Raw genomic sequence first — 7,863 nt, 5'->3', positions numbered from 1 at the left:
GATATCTTGAACTCGGTCTGCCAGATCCGCTAATAAGTCGAGAGAAGCATCTGGTTGAACAGCGATGACTGTTTGAACGTTGTTAGGGAGGCGCGATCTCCAAATTGTCAACAAAAGGTCTTCAGAAAGTGTAGGTCCCCCTAGGTCCCTTAGATGTCGTAGGAACTGGGACGGTTTGCGCTCCCCTAGTTGATCATGCATTAGTAGTTGTTTGAATTTTTTATCTTTGGAAGCGGTCACTCGCTTAATGAGTTCTTCTTTGAGTTTTTATACTTATTATCGGTTGGAGGCGAAATGATTAGGTCCTTTACCTCTTTACAATGTTGTTGATCGAGGTGACTGGATGACATAGTTAAATTTGCTTTCGTCAACTGTAATTTTCGACAGGTTAAATTGACCCTCTATTTGAGCGAACCAAATCTCGGGCTCCTCGGGCCAAAAGGGTGGAATTTTAACGCTGACTCGGTATACCTCGGGAGCGGGAGTGGTAGGGACAGGCTCTCCAAATGCAGCGGGCGCCTCGCTTGTATGGGCGCCGGCCGCGACTTTTTGCGCATCGTCTGTCATTTTCGGTTAAATTCAAAGTGTTCAGAAGGGGTCACCAGTGTGGAAGTGATGAGCTACTGATAATCTTCAGATGAGCGACAATGTAATTCTTCGTGTAACTCAACAGCTTTATTTACTTCTCACAGTATTTGTAGGAAAACAACAATTGACGATAAGAAAATAAACAACTCCACTCACGATAATTGAACTAACAGTATTTACATATTAAATAAAACGGTTAGACCATATCTTCAGAAAATAAATCTTTTTCAAGACAGCTCAATGACACACAAGGCCTGCGCGAAAGCGCGCATCGGCCAATGCTCGCCACATTCCTTTATATTACGATAATTACCATCACACCTGTTATTACCTTATTACATTGAAAAGTTAATAGAAAGGAAACTCCTTTTAAATTTGTATAATGTTTGTAGATCTCAAAGTGCAAGAAAAAAGGCAGAAAATAAGTTGATCTCAATAATCAAAGATTATCATAAGTGTTTTGGTAGGATAACTTTTATGTGACTGGTATTTATAAATAGTTATACTCAGAGATTAAGCTTACATAAATAAATAAACGAGACTGATTAGACATCATAGTTTTTTATTGACCGAAGCGTAGCGAAGGTCTACGTTTTGACTCGCGCATTTTGCTTTTGTATGTCCGGATGTTCTCCTCTACAGGTCACAATTCTCAACCGATTCTTGTGAAATTTTGTGACCAGATTCTATGAGTAAATAAAATTTTTTTGTCGATCCCGTTTTTGGAAATTTTCAAAAATGGAAGAGTTGTGATACCTCGCGCTTAAACAAATAGTCGTATCGATATCATAAGAGTATTTTCTTTTTGAGACATATTTACATAGTAAATGGCAAAAAATGCAGAAAAATTGTATTGCTGGTTTAGGCGGTATTTAGATATTTAGTTTGTACTCGAGAATGAGTAGCCGAATTTCGTCAGCTTAGCTAAGAACTATCATGGCGCATTTTGTAAACAATCGCTTTTTTTGTTTGCACACAGAAAGTCTGGGTTCGATCCCCACTATCCCCAGTAAGACATAACTTTTTGTATTTTTTTTTCACTTAAACTTCGTATTTTTTTTAAATAGATTAAAATCTTTGTATTGTTGATTGATCAAACCGCTGTGTGGCGCTGTCATCGTGCACGGTCCCAATAAGCTATGCTCGCGAGGTCTACAGCTCACAGAGCCACTAGTTAATTTGTATACAGTCGAGTCACTGTGTACTGTTAGAGTCCGTGTGTACTACAGAGTAGAGTCACAGTACCCCAGTACCGGTACACAGTGGCTCATTTCCCTTTTTTTTAAAACCTAGACTAGCTACTTTATAACTGTATTAATTGAAAAACTGATAATGCAGGGGGACAGATGAATAACCAAAGTATGTTGAGTTTAAATTTCAGGTCAGTATAATAAATTTTTCTTTATAATTTGGATGGCCGAAAAAATCCTAGTCACTGTTGCCGACCCGACCCTATCCGAATTATAGACGAAAAAGTAAAATTTGTCTCCACTTTCCTTAGTCACTTTGATAGTAAGGGACCAGTAGTGAAGATTAGGGTTTGCTCCCGGGAAATACCGGTACCGAAAGTACCGGGAATTCCCGGGATTTAGAGCCAAGCAAAGAACCGGGATTTCAAAATTAAAATCCCGGTACTCCCGGGATTTTCGGGACTAAAATTTCCGGCACAATATTTGACTGTTTTCTGTTACTTAGCATGAAATATCATGTTTTATAAAGAAAATAAATATATTTTGTCAATCTAAGGCCGATGGTAATACTTTTACGGCTGATCACTACATTAAAATAAATTTTAAAAAGTCAATGGGTTTGACAATGCCGACAATATAAAATTGCGTAATTTGATACTTTAAGGGCATAAATGTTTGTACGATAAATCATTTTATACGAACAATTAGTTATTTCATATTTGTATACTAACTAGAAGCAAAAATAGAGACAATTTTGTAATTAATAAAATACTACTTTTAATTCAAATTCAAACACGGTATAAGAAATTCACATTATGATAATGATATTTAAAAAAAAAATGAATTAATAATTCTGGCTGAATAATTTCTTAATTTGTCGTATTGATAGTTATTATATGTTCGAAGGTCCACAGCCCATTTTGAACGCATGCGAAAATTATCATTTTGTTTATCCTTTTTCACAAAACGTCTTCAGCCACGAGCCACAATTCAGTTTTTGCCAATCAAATCAACAAAGATAGTAAAAATATCATGTAAACTGTCATTAAATAGAACTTGCTAACTATGTAAACAAACCGCCATACTAAAATTGACACTGAATGTCAATTCACTAGTAACTTTTGTTAAGATAGTTGGCAAGTTCTATTGAATGACACTTTAGTTTAGGAAAAAAAAAACAAATTATATTAATGATTGTGTGACACATATTATGGTACAAAAGAATTGTGTACATTCACTGTGCTACTTTTTTATTGTTTTAAGAAAGATTCGTGGTCGTTTTACGCTTTTTTTTTTACTGAAAATTGATGTGAAAACTGATTTTTGAAGGCAGTCCCGAAAGTACCGAAAATACCGGGAAATCCCGGTTCCATTTTTGCCCGGTACCGAAAATCCCGGTTCTTTTAAACAGTACCGGTTCTGCAATCCCTAGTGAAGATAGAGACGACAACTGATAAGTATGCCGTCGGAAAATTCCGAAATTGCGAAATTTTGACATTTGTATGGGGATCGAAATTGTCAGTTTCCGAAATACTTACTTACCCTAATCTACATACTTTCGTCTTAACCTAACACACTCCTTCTCGATTCGCTCGTCGTTGCACCTATTTTTTTTAACTCTGGTAGAATACTAAACTAGGGAAAACGCATTTTCACTAAAACGAGTTTTTACCGTACTATAAGCTTATTAGATTATAGAAATAAATTAAAATGTTAAATTAATCATGTCTTTACTGTTTGGAACGAGTTTTTAAAAGAAATAGTAAGAAAATCGTGCGTACCTGGAGTGCATGGTTCGGAATCTGGAATGAGAAATAAATAATGTAAAATTATTGCTTTGCCATTGGAAAGCAATAAAAAAACAAGATCATTTTCAGAGAATGTTTTCATGGCTCATTTTAACGAATTAGCAGAAAAATATAAGCTGTCAACATTGTGGTCGGTTTATTCTGTGTTAAAATGTACACTAAAAACGAAAAATAGCATAGACTTGATTCGTACGAAATTGATAGCATTTTTGAAACGACAGAGTGATGGATTGAAGTGGAAATTTGTATGGGGGAATCAATAACCGATGAATCGATTTAGATGAAGTTTGTTATGGTTCATTGGTAGGTACTGGAACTGGTCTTTGATTTAGTTAAAAATGATACAACAAAAGTAAATTAGAGCCTTAATGTACTAACCCCAGACATCGGCGAAACTGAAAACTAGAAAACAGAGATTCAGAACAATTAATACACGTGAACATGTGCGGACAAGTCCTAGCGAATGACAGCTAACTGGTATGACGCCAATATTATTATAATATCGTTTTGATGTAGGGTGCACGTTCAAATTGGCAATCAGTGTGTTTGTATCACAGAAATTATCCATTAAGGGGATGAAAAGGGGGTGAAAGTTTGTATGGAGAATCAACAACTGCTTCTTTAGCTGAGTTGTGTAGCCACGTCAAATTAAGCCGAATATGGGTAATCTGAGGAAATAATTAGTTTTGAAAATTGGTATAGGTATATAATGGCTGGCTGGTATGGCTCTTCTCAGGTGAACTTTTCGCTTCGAACCTTAAGAACACTTCCATAAGGAAAGTCGAAATAATGCAAAATTGATGATATTCCTCGATGACATTCAGTACTTTACGCTCATTATTAAAAATAATGAGTAGGTACTTGTTCCAGTAAAAGCGTCTTCTTATTTTTAGGAATTACATTGTAAATATTAGAAAAAGGACTTATTAAATTAATAATGATTTTTTTTCTGATAGTCGTTTCTGAAAAACCACGTCTAGTAAGTTACTGAATTGTGAGCTCGTATTTGTAAATGTTGAGAAGTTTACTCTGGTAAAGCTGGCTATTTTGTATTACTAATACCCTGTACATTAGGAATTACATTTGACATTTTTCCTAAATACCTTTGAGAAAGAGAAAATCGAAGAAAAACAAACTCAATTTTCTCTCCGAAACAAGTGTCAATTCCTACGAAATTCTACTTAATTTCATTTCATTTATTCAATTCAATCAATCAGCACTTACAGAAACCTTAAAGTCTATTTTTTTATTCGGTAGACTGAAATGACAGTTAATAGTATGAACATGAAATGTCATTTCATACTATTAACTGTCATTTCAGTCTACCGAATAAAAAAATAGACTTTACGTGCTAATTGGCATTACATTACTTAGTGTCTAACATGCATTAACTGCAGTAAATTCAATAAAATAAAATCGGATTACATCAAAACTTAAATTATATGTACAATACCGAATAATTATGGAATTAGCAACAATATCAATGTCAAAGTGTTCTAAATACAATAATGATAATAATTTAAATGAAATCGATTTCTACAGACTAAATTAGGATATAGGAGTACCTATATAAGAAGATCAAAATCAAATAAAATAAAATAAATATTACTATTTTCATTTTTTAATATCGAAGTCATTTTCATACTCGAGCAATCTGCAGCGTTTGCTTATACTGTTGGTATACATTAGTGTTTATGAAATTCTACTATAATTTTTTGAAAACGACTAATATTAGAATATTACCGATGACGCGCGGTCGTGAGCTCAGTGCCGCGGCAGAGCTTGTAGAGGTAGGACGTGTGTCGGTCGACTCCGCACGATTACAACGGCGTCAACGAGGTTTTTTATCGTTGTGTGCGGCAGGCGCCGTGTAAAATGCTATACTGTGTGCGTGACGCTGCGTGTAAACGGCGACTGAGAAACTTTGATCCTAGTACTGTGTATTTGGTTTTATATGTAGGTATAGTTAGTAATGCAACCGGACCGCATTAAAAATATTTGAAATGACCTGATATTTTACTATTATAGGTACTAAATGAAAAAAATGGCTGAATACAAATGTTTTTGATGACATCTCAGAATATACATATAGGTCCACATCCACAGTATAGGAGTATTAGGTCTGATGATGGAGCTGGAAGGTGGTCACCGGTACTAATCAAACATGTAACTAAACCACTTTGTGTTTGGGCTCGTTTGATTCCTCTCAACGAGATTTTTGACACAAGATAAAACTCAGGGTCTGATGATGGAGCTGGAAGGTGGTCACCGGTACCAGGCAACCATGCAACTAAACTACTTCGTGTTTAGGCTCGTTTGATTCGTCTTAAGAAGATCTTTGACACAAGATAGGACTCAGGGTCTGATGATGGAGCTGGAAGGTGGTCACTGGTACCAGTCAACCATGCAACTAAACCACTTCGTGTTTGGGTTCGTTTGATTCCTCTCAACGAGATCTTTGACACAAGATAGAACTCAGGTTCTGATGATGGAGCTGGAAGGTGGTCAACGGTACCAGTCAACCACGCAACTAAACCACTTCGTGTTTGGGCTCGTTTGATTCCTCTCAACGAGATCTTTGACACAAGATTTCTATCTTTTGGTGTAGTTGCATGGTTGACTGGTACCAGTGACCACCTTCCAGCTCCATCATCAGACCCTGAGTCATATCTTGTGTCAAAGATCTTGTTGAAATTAATAAAACGAGCACAAACACGAAGTAGTTTAGTTGCATGGTTTACTGGTACCGGTGACCACCTTCCAGCTCCATCATCAGACCCTGCATGAGTATCACCTAGTGTCCAAGATCTTCTTGAGACGAATCAAACGAGCTCAAACACGAAGTGGTTTAGTTGCATGGTTGACTGGTACCGGTGACCACCTTCCAGCTCCATCATCAGACCCTGAGTCATATCTTGTGTCAAAGATCTTGTTGAAATGAATCAAACGAGCCCAAACACGAAGTGGTTTAGTTGCATGGTTGACTGGTACCGGTGACCAACTTCCAGCTCCATCATCAGACCCTGAGTATCATCTAGTGTCCAAGATCTTGTTGAGACGAATCAAACGAGCTCAAACACGAAGTGGTTTAGTTGCATGGTTGACTGGTACCGGTGACCACCTTCCAGCTCCATCATTAGACCCTGATTCATATCTTGTGTCAAAGATCTTGTTGAAATGAATCAAACGAGCCCAAACACGAAGTGGTTTAGTTGCATGGTTGACTGGTACCGGTGACCACCTTCCAGCTCCATCATTAGACCCTGAGTATCACCTAGTATCAAAGATCTTGTTGAGACGAATCAAACGAGCCCAAACACGAAGTGGTTTAGTTGCATGGTTGACTGGTACCGGTGACCACCTTCCAGCTCTATCATCAGACCCTCAGTCATATTTTGTGTCAAAGATCTTGTTGAAATGAATCAAACGAGCCCAAACACGAAGTGGTTTAGTTGCATGGTTGACTGGTACCGGTGACCACCTTCCAGCTCCATCATAAGACCCTGAGTATCACCTAGTGTCCAAGATCTTGTTGAGACGAATCAAACGAGCTCAAACACGAAGTGGTTTAGTTGCATGGTTGACTGGTACCGGTGACCACTTTCCAGCTCCATCATCAGACCCTTAGTCATATCTTGTGCCAAAGATCTTGTTGAAATGAATAAAACGAGCCCAATCACGAAGTGGTTTAGTTGCGTGGTTTACTGGTACCGGTGACCACCTTCCAGCTCCATCATCAGACCCTGAGTATCACCTAGTGTCCAAGATCTTGTTGTGACGAATCAAACGAGCTCAAACACGAAGTGGTTTAGTTGCATGGTTGACTGGTACCGGTGACCACCTTCCAGCTCCATCATCAGACCCTGAGTCATATCTTGTGTCAAAGATCTTGTTGAAATGAATCTAACTAGCCCAAACACGAAGTGGTTTAGTTGCATGGTTGACTGGTACAGGTGGCCACCTTCCAGCTCCATCATCAGACCCTGAGTATCACCTAGTATCAAAGATCTTGTTGAGACGAATCAAACGAGCTCAAACACGAAGTGGTTTAGTTGCATGGTTGACTGGTACCAGTGACCACCTTCCAGCTCCATCATCAGACTCTGAGTATCACCTAGTGCCAAAGATCTTGTTGAGACGAATCAAACGAGCCTAATCATGTTACTACATGGTTGAATGGTATCCGTGACCACCTTCATCATCATCATCAGGCTTCATCATCGTTTCTAAAACGTTGATACAAATTAAAGGTTTTATTATATAGCTAAAATAGTTTC

The sequence above is a fragment of the Cydia amplana genome, chromosome 23 (assembly GCF_948474715.1).
Source record: "Cydia amplana chromosome 23, ilCydAmpl1.1, whole genome shotgun sequence".
Taxonomy (NCBI): Eukaryota; Metazoa; Arthropoda; class Insecta; order Lepidoptera; family Tortricidae; genus Cydia; species Cydia amplana.
This window is presented reverse-complemented; position numbering follows the sequence as displayed.